The following is a 25,019-nucleotide window of genomic DNA, read 5'->3' as shown; positions in this document are numbered from 1 at the left end:
TGAGTGACAGCTGTCAGCCCCCTGGGCCAGGAGCTGGGGGTGAATTGCAGAATCTCCCTGCTTTCTGGCTGAGGGCGCCTTCCCCTGCTGGGTCTGGGTCCCCAGGCAGAGCCAGAGGGGCAGGGGGCTGGCTCTGAGTCTAGGAAATAACCTTGTTTCCTGTTCTACAGGAAAAGGGACAGCAACCCAGAGTTTGGGGGCTGGGGATGAGGACTGATGGGAGCTGGGGGTGGGGAGGGTTCCCCAGCAGCCTGACCCCCTAGCCTCCTGCCAGGCAAAGGGGCCAGCCCAGGGAGGAAGGATGTGGGCCTTGCTGGCCGGAGGCGGGAGCTGGGGCTGTCCCTGAGGCGGGCAGCGGGCACAGAGCGGGAGGGAGAGAGCAGCGGGGGCGGGAATTCTCTACCGCAGACCCTGGGGGCCAGGGCCAGATGTGGAGGGGTGGGGAGTCTCCCCTCCCTCCAAGCTTGAGGGCCCTGGGGCTGGGCTGGGAGGGGCTGAGCCTGGTGCCCTCGGTTCTGCACCAGTGCCTGACTGGCAGGGCCAGCTGAATTTGGGCCCAGGCGTCACCCTGGGAGGCAGGGCTAGGCTGCACCAGCCTGGTCCCTGAGCACAAGGAGGGACCCTTGGGGGGCCTGTGCCTGTCTGGCTGGGCAGGCGTTTCCCGCCGGACCAGTTGGTGTCAGGCGGGACTTGGCCCCAGCTCCCTGGGCTGAGCTCAGGGTGTGAGGACAAGCTTTGCCTCCGGGTCAGGGTGGCCACATTTTGCCCGTTGCTGCTGTTGCCGCTGGCAGGGCGGGGGCATGTGCCCAGGCCTGGGCAGAGTCCTGCCAGGGGCATTTGGGGTGTTTCTATTGTTGGCTGGTTCCTGTTCCGTGTGGCCCGGTGTGTGTGGCTGTGTGACTGGGGCTATAAGTGAAAGATTACCACTCTGTCCACCCCTCCAGCATGGGGGGTTGGGGGGCAGACAGACTTGGTTGTGGTAAGCTGTGGGGGGACCCCCCAGGTGGCATGTGCATGCTGCTTGCCATCTCCCTCCGTTGAGCAGATGTATATTTATTTTTATAGTAATGGAAAATCAAACTGGATAGTAAGCTGAATTCATTTTTTTCTCCTACTGTGTCAATAGTTGGAGTAACCCCCAGAGACTGGTGAACTTCTGGCCCCAGAGCTCCCACCCTCAGAGGTTGCATAAACCAGTGAGGGCATGAGCTTTGGGGGACCAGTGGGCACCAGTCCAAACCAGTGACTCTTGTCCCTCTTGGTCTGGTATCAGGACAGGTGCTTAGGTGAACCAGCATTGCCCCCACCCCAGGCATCCCCCCATACCCCAGGGTACAGTTTGGCCACTCAGCTACCTCCCTGGTCAGTGCCTAAGTTGTGCCCAAACCCTCAGGGACATTCCCCTGGTGGGCTCTCTCTCTGCCTGGGCTCCCGACCCACGTGCTGATATTTATTTTCTGTAGTAAAATCCATTTTTAATGCCGTTACTTTTGAAATAATATAGAGAGAAACAAATGTGATGTGTTTAAGTTGCCCTCTGTGAGTTTTTAATGTGATCTATGGCTGAGGTAGTGATGGAAGGAGCTGTTGGGCTTGGAGAAATTTGGTGTCATAAAGAAAAAGATCTTGCTGTTTATTGTGGTTGCTGGACTGGGGGGTCTGGGACGAGGTCATAGGGGCAGGAAGCCCCCAGCACCCCCGGGTGCTGCTGATGGGCAGCTTAGTTTCTCGGCACTGATGTGTGAGGGAGGATTCCAGGATTCTTTTGCATTGCTCTGCAGCCCTTGATGGGACCTTTGGTGAAGGGACTTGGGGGCTGGGGGGCTTCGTTCCCCCGACTCCACATACTTTGATTTTGGCTGGAGGCTTCTGGAACCCCCTACTGAGCCAAGTGTGCTGTGGAAAGGCTGAACTTGGATTTTAAAGGAGATTGAGAGATGGGGTCTTTACCTGATTGTTGTTTCTGTGCTGGAGGCTCAAGGGGTATACACTGTCCCTGGAAGAAGACATTTTTTTGGGAGGGGGTTGTGCTTGCAGAGCCCCAGAGGGACAATGCTTATTTTTGAATCAGCCTGAAGAATAGGTTTTGAACCACTCCCTCCTTTATGCCTGTGTTCCGCATTGGACAGGGGCATCTTCCAGACAAATTTGACCTCCCTCACTTCCCCTTCACTCTCCCTATGTCCCACCCCCAACCCCAGGTCAATTTTTTTTTTTTTTTTTTTTTTTTTCCTTTTGTGGAATACAGAACTCTGTGTCTCTGTGTCTCATGCCAGCCACCCAAGACCAGGGGGTGCCATGTCTGTGTACCAGATGCCCAGGCCCTTCTGGTCTGGCTGGGTGAGGTCAAGCAGAATATTATGGGATGGACTAGCTCTGTCTCTAGGTCCCCGAAGTCTCTTGGGACAGAAGGGGAAGGAGCAAAGCCAGGATGGGGTGGAGCTGGGGACTGTAGGAGGGAGCAAGGGCAACACTGTTGCTAATGCCAGCAGATGGGCCCCCCAGGAAGAGAGAATTGGGGAGAGGAGACCCAGACAGCCACATGCTGGTGAATAGAGGGACTGAAGCCACTTATGAGGGAGGGGAAGATAGAAAACAGGCTAGAAGAGCTGGGGTCACAGGCTGGCAGTGAGGCCCAGAGACTCAGGGGTCCAGGTACACCTCACCAACCTCTGTAGCCAGAAGCGAGGGAGCACTGAGGGCCTCTCACCCGGATCAGGTGCTGGGTTGTTTTTGGTGAAAAGATAAGCAGATGTCTCTGGGAAGAGGGAGGAGGACAGGTGGGGGGTAGAGAAAAAGAGAAGGAAAGGATCCCACAGGAGGAAGGACAATGGCAAGGAAGGGGGAATTCCAGGGGTCTTGACTAATGCTCCAGGTCCTGAGGCCCCAGGGCAGTATTTCCCCTCTGTTCTCTTCGGATGTCTGGGAACAGAGCTGAGCTCTTTTTGGGACCTGGGGGCAGGGTCCTGAGGGCAGGTACAATACCCTACAGGTTGACAGGTACCCTGTGCTAGGAGGGGTTATAAAAGCAGGAAGATTAGGGCCCCAGAGATGCCAGAGGCATCATCCATCTGGACACCCCACCACCCGACAGTTTGACAGGAGGAATCCAAGTCTAGCAAGGGGAGCCACTCATCCAGGGTCGCAGATATTCTCTGCAAGGCCAGGCTGGGACCCAGGCTCTTGCACTCTGTCTCACCATGGCTAGAGAACTGGAACAGCTGCGGGGGGCCTCCTGGGTGCAGAGGGGGGCTGGAGCCTAGGGAGAGCAGCACGCGGGCACCCTTGTGGCCAGAGCCCCCCCAGGGGAGGGGGAGGCGCCACTGCCTGGAGAGGGAGGGAGGGAGGGGAGAGAGGAGGGGAAACAGTGAGTCAGGCTTCCAAGAGCTGAGGATGAGAGAGCCAGAGCTGGGAGGGAGAGGGCAGGGAGGGCTGCTCCAACGGGGGAGAGGGAGGGGGCCCAGCCAGGGGCAAGGAGAGCTAGGGAGGGAGGCAGCCAGCCCCTGGCCCTGGCCCAGCCATAGAGCTGTGTGCAGGGTGCAGCCGGTATGGACTTTGCCCGAGGTGGGTCAGGAAGGAGCCAGATTCTGCCCCTGCAGCATCTCTTTCTTTCCTCGTTCCTCATATTTTGTGCCATCCCAGGGTCTCAGAAGGATGACTGTGTCTTCGCATCCCTTGATTTTGGGCCTCAGTTTCCCTGCCCATTGTGGGATTTGGACCTTGAGCTCTTGGAGAGGGAGTGGAGGGAAGAGTGCAACCTGGAAGGGATGTGGTCTCAAGCTGCTGACCGTGTGTTGGGGGCACTGTGGGCGCCTGCCACCAGTGCTAGGTAGGGTGTGAGACCCAGGCAGGACTCTCTGTTGAACCCTGAGTTTGTGTCACGACAGTGGGTGCTGGCATGGGAATTGCTTGGTGGGTGGTGGGTGTTAAGATCTACTGGGTGTGTGAGAGTATGAGGTGGGGGATGTTGTGCTGGTCTGGCAATGGTGGGTGGGCTGCTTGAGGCCTCTCAGGATGGCCAGTGCCTGGACTGAGCCAGGATCTCCACACACCCATAACAAACCTCTGCTGTAGCTGGGGAGATACTGCTGTGATCCCCACTTCCCTGTGAATAGCTGGGAGATGGGAATGGGCTTGTGGGGCTGAGAACTGCCTGTACAGCCCCTCATGCTTGGAGCTGGGACCAGAGCAGGAGGGATCCCCAGGGACTGCCTGGAGGGAAGGAGGGGAGGAGCCCCCCCTCCTGCCCAGCTGACAGGAAGCCCTGGCTCCCAACCCCTCCTTCCCCAAGGCCTGGCCTCCCCCACCCCTCCCTCCTGGATCCCAGCATCTCTCCATTGGCTAGGGCAGGAGGAAGGTGGGCACTTAGGAGCCCTCTTCTGCAAGGCCTGGCTTGGGGTGAATGTTGAAGTGAGGGTAGAGTGAGGCCCCGCAGGCTGCTCATGCACACACCCAGCTGCAGTGAGGCCCTGTTTTCTCTCCTCTTTCTGTTCTGGGGTCCTTGGCCTGGGAGCCCAGGGGAGGGGCCGCTTCTGCAGCTGGCTGGCCCCAACTCCCAGTTCAGCCCAGCTGCTACTGAAGCTTCCAGAAGCTGCAGTTCTGCACCCCTTCTTCACCCCCTGAGCCAGGAGAGGCCTTTGCTGACCTGGGGGTGGGGGTCTTGGGGAGCGAGTGGGCACCCTTAGAAGGACTCACACAGACAGCCAGACAGATGGGTGGTGGAACAGATGGACAGAGACACCCACGCACAGATAGACTGAGAGAGACGGACAGATGGACTGGGACAGGGAGAGACGGACAGACAGAGGTGCTGGCAGAGAAAGGAGTCAGAAAAATGGAAGGATTGAGGAGAGAAACAGAGACTTTGGAGACAAGAAGGGAGAAAGGGTGAGTGAGGAGAGAGATGGAGGGGGGCGCTGAGAGACAGGAAGAGATAAAGAAAGGGGAAAACCCAGACAGAGAGAGAGAGAGAGGGAGAGAGGGAGAGAGACTGGAGGCTACAAACCACAAACAGGGATTTGATGAGAATCTGGAAGGTGTTTTCTGCCTCTTCCCTCCCCAAACCCCCAGGCCAGCCAAGTCTCCATTCCTTCCACCCCCGGCTCAGTTTCCAGCTGCTAAAGAGGTCAGGGAGAAAGAGAGGGAGAGAGCGAAGCCTTGCAGAGCCCCTTCCTCCCTGCTCTTCTGTTGGAAGCCGGGGGCTGGCTGAGAGAGCTTGCCTAGCTCCGACCCCTACGCACAGATTTACAGGTCTCAAAAATGTCTCCTCATGCTCACTGGGGGAGATGGCTCCTTGTATAAACGCACCCACTACACTTACACCTGTGTGCACAGGCAGGCGCACACACACACACACACACACACACACACACACACACATTTTGTGACATGGAGCTCTCCAATGTCACTCATTGCGCATCTCACAACATAGCTCATAAACATGTTCCTGTGCTTTCTTCCTTATCCAGGTGGTGACACACAGGCCCTTGTCATGAGCTCTCAGGACATACTGTCACACACAGTCACACACTCACACATACAGTGGCAGTCACACCTGAGCAGAGAACACTCCCACTCTGGCCCAGCTAGCAGGGTGAGGAGGCAGGAGGCTCCCTCAGTCAGTGGGAGCCCTTCTAAGAGGGTGCAGGGCCCACCTGGATGATGATGGTCTGGTGGGTCTGTCTTAGGAAAGAGCTATCTGAGAGCTGGCGAGGGGGGGGTGTGTGAGCAAGAGAGAAAGAGATAGAACCGTGTACACACGTGTGTCTGTCGTGCGTGTGAGAGACACTGAGCATGGGTGAGATGGGGTATGGGTGTGACGGGAGGGAGCGGAGTATGTGGGTGTATGTCTCATAGCTGCTTGTCAGGTGTGGATGTGGATGCTCGTTTATGTGATAGGTGTGTGTGTAACAGGGGTCTGTGGCTATACAGGATTTGTGGTGGGGTGTCTGTGTGATGGGGCATGTATCGTGGAGGTACGGGGCATGGGTGAACTGCATGTGGGGGTGCAGAGGTACCCATGCGGATGTGGAGGTGTGTGGGTGTTGGTGTGTGAGTGGAGGGAGCGTGCCTGTGTGAGGTGTAGCTGCAGGTGTGAGGCGTGGGCCTGTTGCCTGGGTTGGAGGGGTGTATTCCAAGCCCAGACACTACCCGAACAGGGACCATTAACACAAACACGTGGGAAGGGGCTGCGGTGTTCTCAGTTGGGCACTGACCCACAGAGACACACAAGGACAGACGTGCCCGCCCCTGTCCTCCCTCTTCCTCTCGCCTGGCGTCAGTGGTTTTCAAAGGAGCCTCCATGAGGACTGTTTGCTGTGCAGTGCCCCCACCCCCAGCCTGTGCCTCTTCAAACACAGCGATGCCCTCCAGGCAGCTTTGTGGAGGCTCCTGCCTGGACCATCTGAAGGCAGATGGGTGGGCTGGGATCCGTTGCCGCCCCCCAGGGAGTGAGGAGGCAGCTCTGCTCCTCAGGCCTGGGCACAGGCACAGACAGATGGACTGCCTGCCTTGACAGCCCTCCCACCCCACACAGGCACCCCACCGCAGAGGGGTTGAAGTGGGCAGCCCCCAGATGAGCCCCTGAGCAAAGGCCTTTGCTCTACATGTCCCCAGAGGGGTACCCACCCTCACCCTGTAGCCCCATCGCCCCTCTGAACACAGGACCCAGCCGCAGTCCCCGACACCACTCAGATATACAGCTTGCCCACATACACCCTCACAGCGCCAGTACCTCCAAAGCCAACTGCTAAACACACCTACAAACACACTGTCACTCCACATGTGATCACCTCCCTGACATGCCTCTGCCTCTCACACGCAGCCAGCATACACCTGCCACGTAGCTACACTTCCCCAAACATCAGGAACCCAGTTAGAGCCCCGGTACCCTCCCATGTGTGTCCTGCAGAGCCACCAGCACCTCTCTGACATCAGGGACCCACTCTTACCTTTCCACAACCGGCGGTTCTTAAGGCCTCCAGCACCTCCCCAGACAGTCTCCCACCCCAGCCCTGCAGCACTCTCAAGCCCCCAAGCCCATCAGGTGCCCAGTTATAGTCAAAATAACCTTTCCAGAAACAGCACACACACAGCTTCTACATCCTCACCCATGTCAGCTCCCTCTCCCTCTCCAACCCCAACATCTCCCCCAGGTACATCCAGGACCCACACAGCTGGGATACCATCCCACATATTGAGGCCCCAGAGCCCAGCATCACCCTGTACATACTTATCTCCCCCAGGTATGGCCTGGCACCCTCCCCCACAAACACAAATAAGGCCCTCTACTCTTTCCAAACTACCTCTCTCCCAGCACACACACCCAGCTTCAACACCCTCCCAGACCAGAACCCCGACCCAGAAGCAACAGTTCTCTCATAGACGCATCGCTTCTGGTGGACCTCCAGATAATATCCTCACAGCTTCTGATGCCTTCCCCAGCATGCGTGTGCCTGCACACACACTCCCTGCAGGTCCCCACACCTCACAGGCCATCCTGCCTGAGTCCCAGAGACTCCCCAGGTGTAACCCAGCTCTGACTCCAGGACTTTGCTCAGTGTAGGGGCCAGGGGACAGTCCTACACCTCTCCAAATATGACGCCATACTTATCCACAACACACACAGCCTCTGCAAGTCACAACCCTGACCCATTCGCCCCTTTGAGCTCACAAGCAATTCTTCCTGCTCCCCCTTACACCCCACAACTCCCCGTCACATACCCTGCCATGGTTCTGTAGCCCTTGCTCCCACCAGACGAACATTCCAGCACATCCTCCCCGCAGCCGTCCCCCCAGAAGGCCTTGCCTTTCACACGCATTGCTCTCACTTGTCTGCTGCCCCAGCCTCCCCCACTTCCCAGAGCCTCCTCTGCCTGGGGAGCTCTCTCCACCCCCTCACTGCCCCAGGCCTTTCATTCCTGGACAGTGAGGCTGGACATCTGGTTCAAAGCTGCCCCCTCCCCAAGACCCTGTGCTGTGAACACTCTGACCTGGGCTTGGGGGCTTGGGGCCCCTTTGGGGGTGGGGCCAAGCCCCTTGGCACCTGGTCACCCTGGTCTCTCAGCCAAGAACGCTGAGTACCCAGCACTGCCTGAGTCTGGCATGTCTGTGGGGGCCAAGGGGAGTTAGACCCAGCCTGCACTTTTCAAGTGTGTTCCAGATCCTCCCCGCTTGGCTCACCTGAAAGACATGGGCTGGGGCTTCAGGGAAAGGGATGGGAAAGGTGCTGGCTCCCCCCACCCCCAGTACAGGCTGCGGGGCTTGGTCTCCCTGGGAGTCAGTTCCGACAGTGAAGGTTACTTTACTAGATGCATGATTTTAAACGGAATCTCCACCATCTGTTCCACCCCCTAATTACAGATGCACAGAATCCGCCTCAGAGGGCAGCATGAGGGGAGTGATTTAGAGGCTGAGCTGCTTCTGCCTGCATTTGGGCTGGGGAGATGGGGTAGGGGGGCGCTCTGGTATCACTCACAGCCCCCCAGTCTCGATCTCTTTCCTGGAGGTCCCTTGTGCCTCTTGCTGGGGGAAGGCTCATAGAAGGATTCTCTGACTCCCCCAAGACCTGAAAGAGGAAGCAACTGCAGTGCCGTGCAGTGGGAGGGGTCCCCAAGACATCGCCTGTGTCCCAGTCCAGCAAGTCCTGGGATGCAGGCTCCATTAGGGCCTTAAAAAATTCAGTGGATCGATCTCCTGCCTGCCTCTTGTACCTTGGGGAACCACAGGCGCTGGCTTGGCCCAGCTGTCTCCTCACCCCAGGGGGTAGCAGGGATAGGTAGTGAAATAGGGAGGGGGTCAGAGCAGAGGTGTGCAGCCAGGGTCTAGCAACAGAGGACACCGGCAGGCATGCCTAGACCCACCAGGTGTGTTTGCACCTAGTGCCCACCCACCCGTCTTGGTGTTGCTGGCATGCCTGACCCAACAGGAACCATGGTCTGTTGGACTGGGCCGGCACCAAGGGCCAGAGGGTCTGAGGGCTGTGGAGCTCCACTCTGAGGACGGGTCCGTCTTTGTCCATGGGCACCAGGGACCAGGGCCTCCGCCTGCTTGGTCGTGGTGGTGGTGGCAGCAGCGCGGCAGCAGTGGGCACACTGCGGTAGACTCTGGAGCATTCACTGCAGGGAGAAAGGGAGAGAGGCTGGGCTGGAGGAATTTTAAAGATTGCTGCAGGCAGGAGGGTCTCTGGAACCCTGTGGAGCGGGCAGTCATGCAGAAGTAATCCTATCGCCGCCTGCTTGGAGGAGTGGAGAGGAGAGGGGGTCGGCAGGGGAGGGGAGGAAGAGCTGCTGCCCCTTTGCCACCTCAGCCCCTGCCCCAGCCAGCCCTGGAGGGAGCCAGGGACCCCAGGCTGCTTCTCAGGGGCACCTTGTTTTCTCCATCCCACTGTGGCCCCTAGAGGGCCAGTGCTACAACCATTGCTCAACTCCACGCCCTGGGTTTTATAAATAATGCAGCTTGGAGGTGGGGGCCAACTTGGCCCCCAGTCACCTTGGGTCACCCAGTATGGTGCCTCCAGCTAGCAGTCCAGTGGCAGAGCCCTTCTCCCTTCCAGCCTGCTCCCCTCCCTTTCTGCTGGGTGAGCTTGGGCCAGAGGTCCAGCCTTTCTGGGCTGGGCCAAGCAGAGGAGTGTGGAAGAACCCAGAAACTCCTGTCCTTATGTCCTACCTCCCAGCCCTCACAGGTTAACTGGCAGCTGACTCAGCCAATCCAGGCTGAAGAGGGATGGCCTGCTCTACAAGGGCTTTATCCATTCTGGCCCCTCCATTTTGCAGATGGAGTAAATGAGTCCAAAGGCGGAAGGATGGTCAAGGCCAGCCTGCTGATGAACCCCCTCCTTCCTGCCCCATTCTGCTGTCACTCAGGCTCTTCTCAGCCTCAGCTCAGCTAAGAGCAGGGCCTGGGGGGGGGAGGGCGGGGGATGTTTGGGAAAGTGGTTGCGGCTGAGAGGTTGCCATGGCAATACTGCAGGATGCCGAGCTGAAGTGGGGGTCCCACAGGGTCTCTGGGGCCCCCAGCTCCACACCCCTGTGGTCTTCTCCTCCCCATCTCCTGTCCCCCCACCCAGATGCCTGTCAGGCGGTTCCAGTGACAGGCTGGGTGGGTGACAGGTGGTGCAGGTGATGGGCTGGGTGGGTGATGAGCCTGGGTGGGTGACAGGTGGTGCGGGTGCGAGGCAGGCAGGTGACAAGCTGGGTGGTGACGGGCTCTGCGGATGACAGGCAGGGGGTGTGGTTGGCGAGGATGCTGTCTCCTGGCTGGTGGCCTGTTGCAGCCCCCCTACCCTCATGCGTGTGCATACACATAGACTCTGGGCTCAGAGCTTGGGGCTAAGATCCTAATGAGGCTTATTACGCATGGAGGGGCAGGTGCCCAGGCTCACTAATGAGAGGCCTTTAACGAAGAGGGGAGACAGCTGGGGGGCTTCAAGGAATTTGGCTGCCCTCCTGAGCCGAGATCCTGGGGGTCCTGACCTGGCTTAAGGATAAGGCTGGTCTCATCCTCTAACCAGGTCTGGACCGCTCCTTCCCTTTACCCCTGGCCACTTGGATTTATGTTCATACTGTACTAACTACGGTCATGATGGCGCCGTTGTTCATGAACACACTGTGTGTCAGGCACTGTGCCAAGCCCTTTATGTGCATTTTCTCATTTCAACTCAACAGTCCTAAGAGGGAGGCTTTATCATCCCATTTTACAGATGAGCAATCTGAGGCTGAGAGAAAGCTGGAGCTTCATATAACAAGTTAGTGGTGCAGCTGGGATTTTAATCCAGATCTCTCTCCCCAGAGCTTGTCCTCATAACCAGCCCACCAGTAAGACTCAGGTCTTGGTGTAGACCTGACCCTTGCTCAGGTTCTCAGTTTCACTCTTCTGGAAGATCGATTATGTGGTGGAGGGTAATCACTGTAGGTCTTTAGCTCTGACTTGGGTGACTGCAGGGATTCCTCTAGCTAGCTGCCACAGCCCTACCCCATCTGGCCCAGATTCTGGTGACACCCCTGCACTGTAGAGAGGGCAGGACTTAGTGCTGAGGGGCTGAGCTGAACAGGGGACACCTGGGATATCTGAGCCACTTCCTGCATGCTGTGGCAGAGAGGCTGAGGAGCAGCCAGCCGCCCAAGGTCACACACCCTGTGAGCTGTAGGGCCTCTTGGGATCCCAGGTCTCTTGGCCTGTTGAAAGGGTGGGGCTGGGTGTGGTCCCAGAGTTGGGACACCACCTCTCTTGGGCCCCACCCACCAGTCTAGTTTCTTCCTTGAAGGTTGTGAGCCCCCAACTCAGGGGAGGGTATAGGGTTGTTGGCTGAGTCTTTAGGGCCATGCCCCCTCCTATTGATCTGGGCCCCAAGTGTCAGTTGAACCCCTCCCTTTGGGACCCGTTGTGGTGGAAACTCCCTGGCAACAGCTGATGGATGGGTTAGGGCCTTGACATTGGCCTGGGGCCACAGCATGGCCCTGGAGGGACCAGGCTAGGGCTGGGGGGCTTGGAGGGGAATTTGAGGGAGAAATGAGGCTCATAAATCTTGGAGCTTCTTATTTCTCTTCAAACTTAATCTCTTACCAAACCTGCTTTCCAGCTGCTCATCCAAGGTACTGGGGGTTGAGGGAACCCACCTGCCCACTCCCCTCTCTCTCCAACTGAGGCTCACCCTCTCCTGAAATTGCACCCATGGGAGAGAGATGCAGCTGTTGTTGCTGGGAAAGATTAAGACAGCGTGTCCAGACTCCTGCATCTTAACTCTTGATTCATTGTGGTAGGTGGAGCAGAGGGCTGCTCGGTCTCAGTTTCCCCAGCTTTGGGAAATCTTCTCCGGTGCCTCTCAGCTTGGTGTGGAAGGAGAACTGAGGCCAGGAGGATTTAGCAGATGGAGGACACATAGCCTTGTCCTCAGAACCCCCGACTCTGAGGCTCCGAAGGAGCACAGCCCTGCCCTTGTGAGCCCTCAGAGCTGGAGGTGAGGTCTAGAACCCAGGCTGGGTGTGTGATGAGGTCAGGCAGGGGTGGTGCTGGGTGGCTGGCCTGGGAAGACTTTCTCAAGCAAAGACCCAGGCTTGGAGGAGACCAGAGGAAGGGTGGTGGTTTGCCTGGGGGTCGGGGTGCTGGTGAGCCATCTTTGGTTGGAGCCTGGAAGGGTCTAGCTTTCCCACAGGCCCAGGCAACCGTAGGCTGGAGTTCTGGGGCCCTCTCAGCTCCCCAGGGAACCCGTTGCTGCCTGGCCCCAGGACCCAGGCATCCTGGCGGGTGAGGGCGGGTCTCCAGCAGGCGCCCTGCCAAACCCTGCAGCCTGCTCACCAGGAATCTTGTTGCTGAGAGATGGAAAATCCCGGCAGGGCCTGCAGCTCATCCCTCCCCTCCGGGAGGAGGAGGGGCCCAAAGATTCCTTCCTGCACCCCCCTCTCATCTGGGGCAGGGCTCTCCTCAGCAGTGGGTGGGGCTGGGGGGCCCAGGACAGGCCTCTAAGGCCCAGTCACATGCCCTGGAGCCCTGCCCAGCCCATAGTGGGCACCAGGGCACTCTGGAGGCCAAATGCGCCTAGTGTAGCAGAGGGGGGGCAGCATAGGGCACTGAGGCCCGAAAGGGGCCTGGGTGGGGGCCGGTGCCTGGCTCTGGCCCCATTGGCTCCCCCAGGGCGGAGGGTGAAGAGTTGGTTCCCTCCTTGGACAGGAAGACGAATGATCCCATTATGGGAGCGTGATTTTATTCCACGTGTCACGGAGTCTGAGATTAACTTGCTCACCAGTCTGTGACAAACCCCTCACACCCAACACACACACACACACACACACAGAAGTGGAGACACACACATATCCTTGGTGTCACAAACACACATCACACAGACACAGACAAGCATTTCTGTGCTATAGCACACAGCATGGTCTTACACACAGAGACACAAGCACACTTAGATGCACCAAGATCTGGACCCACAACCTCAAAAACACAGTGTGTCCACACTCACACTGAGGTCACAGAGACCCACAGATGCAAACAAACAGTCCAGGGAGTTGCTCGTACCCACTGCTGAGACATGCATAGAGTCAAGGACACATGGTGCCTCATAGTCCCAGGCACACTTAGACACGCACAAAACCAGACACAGCCATGCAGACAGGCACAGACCAACAGCCACACACTCTGAGACAAAGACCCAGATACATACAGAGACAAAGACGGGCGCAGACACACAGCCGGCGGAGCTCACACAAGCACAGGCGTGCACACCCGGACACAGACAAAGACAAATAAATGCCCAGAGGTTTTACTGTGGACAGATGTAGAGGCGCATGCACATCTGGGCCTCCTCCTCGACCTCCCTGCCTGGGGACATAGTAATCTGGTGCCTGTGGCTCCAGGGAGGACTCTGAGGAGTCTTCTACTCTGTTAGTGCCCCCCACCCTGGGCCCAGGGCCAGGCCCTACCTCTGGCCCCAGGCCTGTGACCAAGGCCACAGCAGAGCCCCAATACTTCTTCCTTCCCTTCCCTTCCCTTCCCCCTGGGCCACACAAGCACACCATCTTCCCCGTAGGCACTCCCAACAGCCCCCCTCCTGTCTTTATCACTCTGCCCCCAGCAGACAAGTACCACCTCTGGCACCATCACACGCGGCATCCCTCACTTGCACACTTGTGCGTGCCCCAGTCTCCTGGCGTGCACACACAGAGCCCCAGGTGCACCTCCCCTCCCCTTTTCCCGCCCTCTCACACACACTAATTCACAAATTGCAACACACACTGCCTCACATGCATCCTCACCTCTCACACGTGCGCGCGCGCGCACACACACACACACACACACACACACACACACACACACACACACACACTTCCAGAGCCTCCCATCACTTTCCTTCCTCTGTCTCTCACAAACACTCCCTCTGCCAAGAGTGGCTCTGCCTCAGACTAGTCCCTGATGGTATTTGTCACTACTCTTCAGCAGTTGACGTCCTTGCCCTTCCTGGCCTCAGTCTCTCCTCCTCTCTCTCGGGCCCTGCATACTGTGGCCTTGTATTCTTTTGTCCTCTCTGTTTGGTTAACAAGTGGATGTGGATCATTCATTCCTTCAGCAAATTCTGATTGAACACTGTTTACGGGTGAAGCCTGGGGGAGACCATGGTGACCAAGACAGACATAGACCCTTTCTTCACAGAGTCTCAGTTTTATGACCAGCCTGGTTGTTGCTTCCTTCCTCTAACTAGATTGGAAGGGAACCCTTGATCTCGGCTTACAGGAATGTGTAGGAATTCATAATAGGAAAAGTGTGGGAAGGGTGTTCCAGGCAGAGGGAACAGCATATGCAAAGCGTGGAAGTAAATTGAAGTATGATACACTGGGAGAATGTAGTACTGCTTAGACATCAGAGGAGATGCTGCAAAGAGTGCAGAAGGCAGATGGCACAGGGTTCGGGTGCCATGCTTGGGGTTGTTTTGTCCTATGGGTCACAAGGAATCAGGGGAAGTATTTAGTGACAGGCCCAAGGATAGGATAGAGATAGACTGGACACAGGGAGGCTAGTTGGGAGGTTTGAATAGTACATGTGGGAGATGATGGTGGTTTAACCTAGAAGAGGCATGTGGGATGGATTTGTTTAGGGGCAAAGGCCAGTGTGGTTCCAGCTCCAGAGCTGTGTGACCTCAGGAAAGACGCACGCACATCTTCGTGAGCAAGGTTCATCATGTGAGGATGGGACAGAGCAGGTACTAGGTTTGTAGTAGATGCTCAATAAAGGATAGCTGATAATCGTATTGTCAGGTATCATTTGGATGTTGGGGGACATCAAATACAAAGGTCTACTCAGCACCTACTGAGTGCTGGGTACTGTGCTAGTTTTCTTTGTGATAACTGTATCATGAAGATAGCAGCGAAGGCCCCAGGAGGAGGTGGAGTGAAACATCTGTCTTCCTTTAAAGGAAGATGAGGCAGTACCTATCAGGGTTCTGGGTGATTCCTGAAGAAGCTAGTGTTGAACTGGCTGGGAGAATTTCCTCAGGCAGAGGTTGGGAAGGTGCTTTGAGGAGAGTGGCCTCTGACCAATAGCCCCAGGGCAGGAACAGAGTCTCCTTCACTCTCTGGTAGGACACAGGGAGGGAAGAGTTTTGGGGGCTGGGATTTTTAGAGGGGCCAGGCTGAGGTGGGGAGGGGGTCAGCATGGAGTTGAGCTATACTCAAAGTGTTTTGATGGGAACATGGTCCATTGAGAACCACCGGGATTCCACTTCAGGCTCTGTCGCTTGCTCTGCCTGGCCTTGCTTTCCCCATCTGTGTGATGAGCTGACTAGGATTTCATAGCAGGGAACCCTGGCATCATGTCCTAGGGGCTGACCTGGCCAACCTGGGCAGGCATCTTCTGAAAGCAGTGCTTTCTTCTTGGGCATTCTGAGCAAAGCGAGGAGTCTCCAGAGATGAATTTTGGGCACCCTGAATGAAGGGCCAGAGCTCACACAGAACGGAAGTATCTTTCTAGAATCAGACTCTAAGCCCCAGAGGAGACCCAAAAGAGAAGACCTAGTTTCTTCCTTCCTCCTACCCTGACCCATGTGGCAATGGACCATGGGCTCAGAGAGCACAGTGACCAATCCCTTCCTCAGAGGGTATTAGGACCCTCTCTGTCCACTGCCCAGGGAGCAGAGCTTTGGTTCAGGAATGTGACCCAGGGCTTGGGGTCCCCTGGGAGTAAGAAGCCAGGAGGCTAGCTCAGAATGGCAGAGCCAAGTAAATGCCTGTGGGTGGCTGGGCTCTGCCATGGATATCTGGGTTGCCAGAAGTCGTAGTGCAAGGCAGGTTTTGGTGAGCCCCCAGCTGCCCTGGATCCGGGCTGCGAGGGGCCCTGTAAGCATCTCACCTGTGAGGTGGGGCTGGGAGAGAATTAATTTCCTGTGCTATTTTAATTTTGCTGTATTTAATTTGCTATTTATTTTAATTAATTAAGAGAGGTAATCGCCTACCCTGACATGCGGCCGCGGGCTCCTCTTCCTTTTTGGAGGGGTGGGAAGCCGGCTGGGTGATTGCTGGGTTAGCTGTGAGGAGGGAGGGCTTGGCGGGCCAGTGCTTCCGCTCCACCTGCTTTTCTCCCTGAGGGGCTGTCCCCTCCCCCAACACTTGGGGCCCCTCCCATCCCTCTTTTCTCTCCCAGGTCTGCTTCAGGGCCTCAGGAGTAGTAAGAGTGACATGAGACGCCCCAGTAAAGTGTATTTTAACATCAGGGCAAGTTAAGGAACTTGCCCTGGTGGTGCTTAGGGGCTGCTGGGGATATTTTTGGAGTATATGTGTTTACTAGAAGCCCCCTTCCCTATCCTGGTATTCAAACAGCATGTGGGTCTGTGCAGTCTGGCTAAAGGGACATTAGTGTGTCCTAACACCTGTGGATACATCCATGGGCATGATTTCAGTTCATAGTTAATCCCTAGGACAGATCTGGTGGAGAGGGGTAAAACTCAGCTAGGCCAAGGGACTTGCCCAAGGTCACACAGCAACCCAGAGAAGCAGGGCCTGGATTTCAGCCATAATCATCCATCTGACTATATGAAAAGTTAAGTTGGGTGGAGGGGGAAGTAGCTTGGAGAGAGTTTGGGGGGAGGGATTACGTCCAAAGTCTTGATTAGGGTAGGAAATGGGGTCCTCTGGCTCTGGAGGATGTGGGTTGGAAGTAGGTCCCTGCCACAGGGGTTTCCTGAAGGGGTAAGATCTCTGCCACCTGTTTCCCCGTGTAACTTTAGTCGCCTGGAACTGGGGTTTGCTTTGTCACTTACACTGTACCCCACCTCAGGGACCCTTCCCGGCTAGGTGGGGCCCCACTTTATTTATTATGTGCTTGTTTGGTTTGGGTGGTTGGAATTGAACCCAAGGCCTCATGCAAGCTAAGCACATGCTCCTGTCACTGAGCCACTCCCCCTTGCTTTGACTGTTATTTAACAGATGTTTACATAGGGTTTACTATGTCCGACCCTCTTCTAATTTTCTAAATAGTGTTACTTAATCACTGTCACATCCCTATTGTTGTTGTCCTTATTTTATACAGTGGCCCCCTTATCCTCTTTCACTTTCCACAATTTTAGTTAACTGTGGTCAACTGCAGTCAAAAAATATTATCAGGATGCTTCCAGAAATAAACATTTGTAAGTTTCAAATGACTTTTATTATGGTATATTATAATCGTTCCATTTGCTAGTTGTTAATTTCTTACTGTGCCTAATTTATAAATTAAACTCTCATAGGTATATGTTATAGGAAAAAAATATCTATAGGGTTTGGTATTATCTGCAGTTTCCATGTCCCCTGGAGATCTTGGAATGTTCCCTCATGGATAAGGGTGGAGGACCACTATGTCAGATTATTGAGACTTAGAAAGGTTAAGTGACTGGGTCAAGGTCACACAGAACCGGGACCTTTGAACTTGTCTGGGATCCAGAGTCCTCCTTCTGAACCACCATGCTGTCCTGTTCCCTTGATGCATCCACAAATGGAGAGATGGCATCCACAAATCAAGACCTGCTGTGGAGAGAAACAGGCAGAGCACCAGGATGTGCCTAGGATGTGCCACATCAGGATGTGGCAGGAGGCTGCAGATCAGCAGTTAGGGCCTCGGGGCACAGTCCACACTGCCAGTGCTGGCATGGAAGGGCTGCCTTTGGAGAGCTCACAGTCTAGATGGAAAAATAAGACGTGTGTGAACAGTACTTGATGGTTGTGTAAGGCAATGGGAAAAAGATCACGAAAAACATCACAAAATACATGATATGGTTCAGAGTTTGGGCTTTGAATCCTGTGTGTCCTTTAATTTCTTGATCCCTCTCTGAGCCCCAGTTTCCTTACCTGTCTTGGGGAAATAATCACGGCACTGATGCCCCAGGGTTTTGGGAGGCTCACATGAGATGACTGGGAGGCGTTGAGTTCTGAAGCAGAAGCTCAGTGAGTGTACATCTAGAGCCTAAATCCCAAAACCTGGAAAAAGCAAGCCCCCTGCGGGGGGCTGGCATCAGAGCAGATCAGGATGGGAAGGGCAGTGGCGTGCCCAGCTTTGGAGTCAGACTGCTTGGGTTTAAATCCCAACCATGGCAAATGGCTTTCCCTCTCTTGGCCTTGATTTCCTTGTCTGTAAAATGGATATAATAATCATTCTAGTTCTCCCCACCCCATCGGTCTGTTAAAGATTAAATTATTCAACAATACTGAGCACCTGGTAGGTGCCTCATGTGTGTCCAATCATTGCACATAGTAGAGGTCAATCCATGTTAGCAATCTTATCAGCTGAGTCTGGAAACTGTACAGGAAAGAGGAACGGAGGAGACTGAGGTTTTCGTTTATTGATATATTTTTTGCAGTAGTGGGGATTGAATCAAGGAGTGCTGTACCACTGAGCTACATCCCCAGTCCTTTTTTTTTTTTTTTTTTCCTGAGACAGTCTCACTAAATTTTCCAGGCTGGCCTTGAACCTGTGATCCTCCTGCCTTGGCCTCCCGTCACTGGGATTATAGGTGTGCACCACTGTACCTGGTATGGACTGTTATTCATTGAGTGCTTAATCAGTGTCAGGCACATTGACTTATGAGACATTTACTTGTGTATCCATCTTGTGTAGATGAGGATACAGGTACAGAGAGGTGTAGTGACTCCCAAAGAAACACAGTTGGGGGTGGAATTGCAGCCATGTTCTTTAAACCAGGTTAAGAGAAGGGGTGTGGGTAAGGCCATTGAACAAGCAGAAAAGCCAGGAGACCTGGCCTGGAGAGGGACACAGGGAGTAGGGAGGAAGAGACTGAGGTGGGCAAGACCTCAAATTTGGGAAACAGGGCTGAGGATGGGGCGTGGTGGTAGAGCACTTTCTTAACACACACAAGGCCCTGGGTTGGGACTGGTGAAAGGTGAGTCTTAAGAACTGGGTGACTTGGAGATGGGGAGCCAGAGCATTCCAGGCAGGGGAGCACAGGCAAAGGCCCTGAGGTGAGAAGGAGCAGCATGGCTCAGAGCTGAAGAGTGGGGAGGAAATGGCCCAGTGGAATGAAGGTTGAGAGGTCTGGTGGCCTCAGGGGCATAAGGAGGTTGACAGCCTCAGGGAGATAGGGAGCGTGACAGATTCAGGAGACTTAGCTAATCATCGTGAAAGGAAAGAGAGCATAGCCATCACCAGGGCAGGCTCCTGAATCCAATCCAAGCCCAGGACTTCCCACCAATGATCAGGGTAGGTCACTTAACATCTCATTTTAAAAATAAGATGTCATCACAGTACCTGGCTCCTTGGATGAGACAGTCTGAGAGGTGCTGTGCACAGTGCCTGGCCTGTATAAGCGCTTGACTCATTCTTTCATTCTTCAACTAACAAGCGCTCACTTGGTGTCAGACACTCTTCCAGGACACACAGCAGTGAACAAAATAGAGAAAAATCCCTGCCCTCAAAGAGCTTACACTTAGCAGGTGAAACAGGCAGTTAACGTGAAAACAAGTAAAACATGTGGTTTGTTAGATGGGACGTGAAGAGAAGGAAATGAAACAAGGCAGGGCGCCAAGGTGGCAAGGTTATTGCAATTTTGTTTTATTTCTTAAAAATTTCTGTGTTTTTTGGAGCGGAGGTCTCGCTCTGTTGCCCAGGCTGACCTTGAATTCCTGGGCTCAAGCAATCCTCCCGCCTCGGCCTCCCAAGTAACTGGTTCTGCAGGTCCACACCACTATGCCCAACACCGACCACAATTCTATATAAACTTAAATGGAGGCTGTGGTGAATTTTTTGTACTGTTCGAAGGTTTCAGTAGAAAAAGCACCTTCCAGTTTACAAAGCATTTATCCTACATGAGAATCGTGAGTAGAGATGTTGTTCCCATCTTATAGATGAGGACTCTGAGGCTCAGGGGAGCATCTGAGCCAGGAGTCATGACTTTGAGGACAGTGCTATACTGGCCGTGCCTCATGGATCCCTGTGACAGAGGCAATACTGTTCCTGAAAGTGTGGAGCACAGAATGAGAGTGATTGGGAGAGAGTCGGGATGCTGCTAAGGTATGTCAGTGTCCGGGGACGGAGCTGAGTGGAGAGCAGAGCCACGGTCAGTGTACTTCTGCCTGGCCTGATGAGGGTGAGCTCAGAGAGTGGCTGGACCCAGGAGCAACCCCGAGGGCAGAGCGGGGGCAGCAGGCTAGGCCTGAGACACTGTGTGATTGAGCAGAGGGGTAGAATCTGTCCAGCATTGAGCGAGTGTGTGGGTGGCATCGAGACTGAGGGGAGCAGGAAGGAGAGGAAGAAGTCAGCCCATGACTGGATGAGGGGGAACAGCAAGGAGTCTGGCTGGCCAGAGCTGGCTGCGGAGGCCCTGGAGTGTCAAGCCAAAGACCTCAGCCTTGGGGTTGTCGTCAGCAGTAGGGAGCTATTAAAGGTTTTAGAGCAGAGACTCAGTGTCACGAGAATGGGATTTGAGGAAGATGTATCTGGCACCAGGTGGAGATTCCATGGAGGCAGCTAGAGGTGGGGAGCTCACTGGGAGGCGGTCACAGCTGAGCAGGTGAGAAATGAGGAGGTCAGATCAAAGAGACAGCTTGAACTGGTAAAAGTAAGGCCTGGGAGATGATACTCCTGGGCTGTAGCCAAGAGTCTGCCCAGGTTTTCTGAGGGACCTGGGCTGGTCCCTCTCCTGCCCTCTATGTGCCTGTGTGTCCCCATTTGGGTTGAACTAAAGTTTCCTTTCATTCTTTTCTTTTTTGAAAGCCTTTTGGGCTAAGGACCCATTTCAGAAGGATATAAAACCAAGTTTTGGTTAACATTTTGTGAGGTTTACAAACCTGCCAAAGTCCATCCATGGAACCACGCTAGATGATCAATAGTAATAAAAATAGCAGCTAGCACTGAATGCTAATTATGGGCCAGGTGCTGGGCAAAGTGATCTACCTCATGATCTTGTTAAAGCTCTGCACCAGCTCTATGAAATAGGTACCATTCTGTTTATTCCATTTTACAGATGAGGAAACTGAGGTCGCCTTGAAAAGTAATTTGCTCAGAGTCAGAGCTGGAATTTAAGCCTGGTTTTGTCAATTCTAGAGCTTCTTTTTAAAATTTTTTGCTGTTTATTTGTTTATTGGTACTGGGGACTGAACCCAGAGGCACTCTACCACTGAGTTACACCACCAGCCCTTTTTATTTTGAGACAGGGTCTCACTAAGTTGCCCAGGCTGGCCTTGAACTTGTGAGCCTCCTGCCTCAGCCTCCCAAGTAGCTGGGATTATAGTGTGTGCCACCACACCCAGCAGAGCTTAAGATCTTACCACTGAGGTTAGCTTGGATTCTAGGACAGGAGGGAGAAATGGCAAGGAAGGGGCAGATAGGGGAGGATTTTCAAAGACAGCCATAGAGAAGACAGAGCTAGAACTAAGGGGGAAAAGGGTAGCAGTGCCAACTCAGCCCTGAGGTGAGAAGCATCGAGTGGCTAGAGGTGAGGGCTGGTGAAGATTTCATTTGGAGCTCCCTTTCCTGGCTTTCCAGAGCTTGGATCTGCCCCACATGGCCCCCAGCCAAGTGACCTGCTCTGGAGCCTGCTGGGGAAGGGTGGAGCGTGGGGCTACTCTAGCTTCTTGGCCTGATTACATTCAGCCCCCTTGGCAGAAAAGGGCTTATCCCTGACTCTTTGACTCAGCCTCCAGTACTGTCTCTGGAATCTACCCTCCCTCCCTATCCCAAGGCCATTGAGAAGGGCCAGTGGGCCTTGATCTCTCTAGGGGAGTTCAGAAGTAGAGACACTCTTTCCATTCCAGAGAGGAGTCCTGGGGCCCATCTGCTGAGATCAGAGTACAGTCTGGAACCCAGGCTCCACAGGCCCATGTTAGGCAATGGCTTAGATCTGGTTGGCAGTACCACCTGGAAGCATCGGAGGAGGTAGTGTAGATTAGACTGGTCATGGTCTCGATGGTTGGTTATCTAGAACACGGTCTTTCCGTAAAGAGCCACACAGTAAAAATTTTAGGCTTTGTAGGCCATTCAATCTGTTATTAATACCTTGAAAGCAGTTATAAACAACACATGAAAAAATAAGCTTGGCTGTGTTCCAGTCAAACTCCAATTATAAAAACAGACAACAGGCGAGATTTGGCCCGTGGGCCATAGTTTACCAACTCCTGGTGTAGAACCTTCTTCCTCCTGAGAGGTGTGGAGATTTTAAACTTTCTATTAGACAGTGATCTAAGCAAACAAGCTTGGGGGGTCCGGCTGGAATCTAGATCCATGGAGGTTTAACACAGAAAGTGATCTAGAGCCACACTCTTACTGGGATCTAGCTTTTGGGAACTGGTGAATAAGAAATGGACTAGACAGTGGTTTAAAGCAGACTTAGTTGAATTCTCTGGCTGAGCCTAAATTCACAGAAGGCTGGGGCAGGGTGGTATGGGATAGTGAGATTTAGACCCACACATAGACTGTGGTCTGAATATGGGGAAGTGGGTGAGTTAAAGCAACACAGATATTGATCTAGAGGAGGCTGAGCTTTGGTCCTAAGCCAGAGCACCATAAGATCTAGAATAGCACTGTCCAACAGAAATGTAATAGAAGCCACATATATAATTTTAAAATGTCTAATACCCGCATTTATAACAAAATATAAAGAAGTAAAATTAATTTTAATGAAGTACCTTATCTAACTCATTATATAAAATATTATCTCAATATAATCATTGTAAAAACTAAGATTTTACATACTTTTTATTTTTTAAAAAAAGTAAGACTATGCAAGGTGCCGTGGCACACGCCTATAATCCCAGCAGCTTTGGAGGCTGAGGCAGGAAGATCATAAGTTCAAAGCCAGTCTCAGCAACTAAATGAGACCCTATATCAAAATTTAAAAATTTTTAAAAAGGGACTGGGGTTGTGGTTCAGTGGTTAAGTGCCCCTGGGTTCAATTCCTGGTATGAATGAATGAATAAATAAGTAAATAAAAAAATAAAAAAGACTTCAGAATCTGGTGTGTATCATATCCCAGTTTGGACTGGCCCATGTGACAAGTGGCTACCTTTTAGAAAAGAGGCTTTTCTTTGGATGAGGGTCCAGAGGAGTCATGACCCAAAATGATCTGGAATAAATAGGGTTGGACATGCCAGAGGCTACACCCTTAGCAGACTTGAACTGGGTATAGACTGTCCCAGTTTGGAAGAGCACCTGGGCTCTGGGTTAGGGAATGGGGGATTCTTTCCCTCGGAGTTATGACTAAAACTGGCCTCAGGTGGAATCTCCGGGGCTCTGGGCCTCTCAGGGTGATCGGCATCACCTGAGCACTGGCCCCCAGCTCCTCTCTCCCTCATCCCAGTGTCACTTCTGACTCCGGAGTCTGGTTTGACCCAGCAGGTGGGGGAGGGCAGAGTGGCAGCTGGACCCTTGAGGGAGCAGGAGCTCCACCCCTCCAAACCAGCTGCTGCCAGCCTTCCTGGACTGACTCTGTGGAAACAGGGGGCCCAGAGACAGAAATAAACCGCCAGGTTTCCGGGGCGGAGTGGGGGGCCTGCCAGCCTTTGTGCTTCCTTGCTGGGGGGTGGGGGGAGCAGGAAGCAGCTCCAGGCCCTGTCCCAAGCTATCCCCCCTGTATGTCATCTTCCCTTACCCTCTCTCCTCCCTGAGAGTAGAATTTGATGAATTAGTACACACTGGGGACCCTAAAATCTGGGACGGACACTTGAGAGCACCAAGTGGTCCTTTAGGCCCCTTGACACAACTTGGTGTCCATTTTTAGGACCCTGTCCTAGGTTCTCCTCTGGCTGCCTAACTAGCCAAAGGCAGCTCTGGGCCGATCACAATTTAAGCCTAGGTTTCTTAAAAAAATTTAAAAGGACATCTTGTGTCTGACCCTATAGTTCAGTGGTTAACTTAGCCTCTCTGGAGCTGGTTTGTATGACTCTGGGCTGTGCCATTGTATGACATTTGGCAGGTCACTTAACTTTCCTGAGTCCATGTATTTCCTCATCAGCAAGAAGGGGATATTACCTTCTTTAAGGGAACCTTAATCAAGTAAATTAATTCACGCTGATAACGCAGGCAGATGCTTAGTGTTGGCCATTACCATTGGGTAGTGGCTAGACTCAACAGGATTTTGAGTGAAAATGTGTTGTTCAAATACAAGAGACTTTTTCCCTGAAAAGAGGTCTTTTTAAAACCTCTCACTTAAAAAAAAAAAAAAAAAAAGACAAACCCCAAAACCTCCCACTTTATTAAAAACTGGAAAACTGAGCAATACGCGTTTTTCTTTTTCCTTTTTTTTTCGGGTTGGGGGGCAGTATTAGAACTGAACACAGGAGCACTTTACGATTGAGCTGGAATCCCAGCCCTTTTAAAGTTGATCTTGAGACGGGGTCTCGCTAAATTGCTGAGGCTGGCCCGGAACTTGCAACCCTCCTGCCTCAGCCTCCGAGTCTCTGGGATTACAGGGGTGCACCACCGCGCCGGGCGCGAAGGCGTTTTGCCTAAGGAGAGTTACACAGCAAGCAAAATTTTGTTAAGGTACCTACCATATAAAGCCATGTAGCTCATTCCCAATTTACAGGTAAGGAAATCGAGGCCGGTGATTGGTCACTGGTGCACAGTGGCGCTATCCAGTGAGGCCTGAGTCCGCCGCTGGGGAGGGAGTGCCCTGGCCGCCTGCGCTCACCGGAGGAGGGGCGTGCAGGTAGCGGGCGCCCGGGAGCCTCAGCCAGAGCCAGGCGCGCTATTAATAATCTCGCCGCTCCGCCCGCGCGGAGCGCGCAGGTCAGGACTGCGGCCGGGCGCCCGCCGGACCCGGGTCGGATCCGGATCGCGGCGGCCCCCTCTCCACGTGACACGCCCCCCCTCCCCCCGCAGGCAGCCGAGGGCCCAGGAGGGCGGGCTGGGGGCCAGGAAAAAGCCCAAAACGCCGCTCCCCTCCTGCTCAAAATAGCCCCCAGGCTGGGGCTGCCATGCATTCCGCCCGCCCCGGGGCGCGGGAAGGGGAGACGGGCCGGGCTCCATCCGGGCCCGACGTGGCTGCCCCGCCAGGCTGGACGGGGTGGGGGGCGAGGGCGGGCCGCGCGGCCGGCCGGCATGTGGCT

The 25,019-nt window shown here is 54.2% G+C and overlaps 1 protein-coding gene across 9 annotated transcripts in view; it reads left to right on the top strand.

Annotated features, from left to right (window-relative positions):
• AHDC1 (AT-hook DNA binding motif containing 1) overlaps nt 1-25,019 on the top strand; it is a 64,096-nt gene that overhangs the window by 1,568 nt on the left and 37,509 nt on the right. The gene's annotated exons all lie outside the window — the stretch shown is intronic.

The sequence above is a fragment of the Sciurus vulgaris genome (assembly GCF_902686455.1).
Source record: "Sciurus vulgaris genome assembly, chromosome: 1".
Classification (NCBI taxonomy): Eukaryota; Metazoa; Chordata; class Mammalia; order Rodentia; family Sciuridae; genus Sciurus; species Sciurus vulgaris.
Note: the sequence above shows the minus strand (reverse complement) of the source record. Positions and strands in the feature narration are given on the sequence as shown.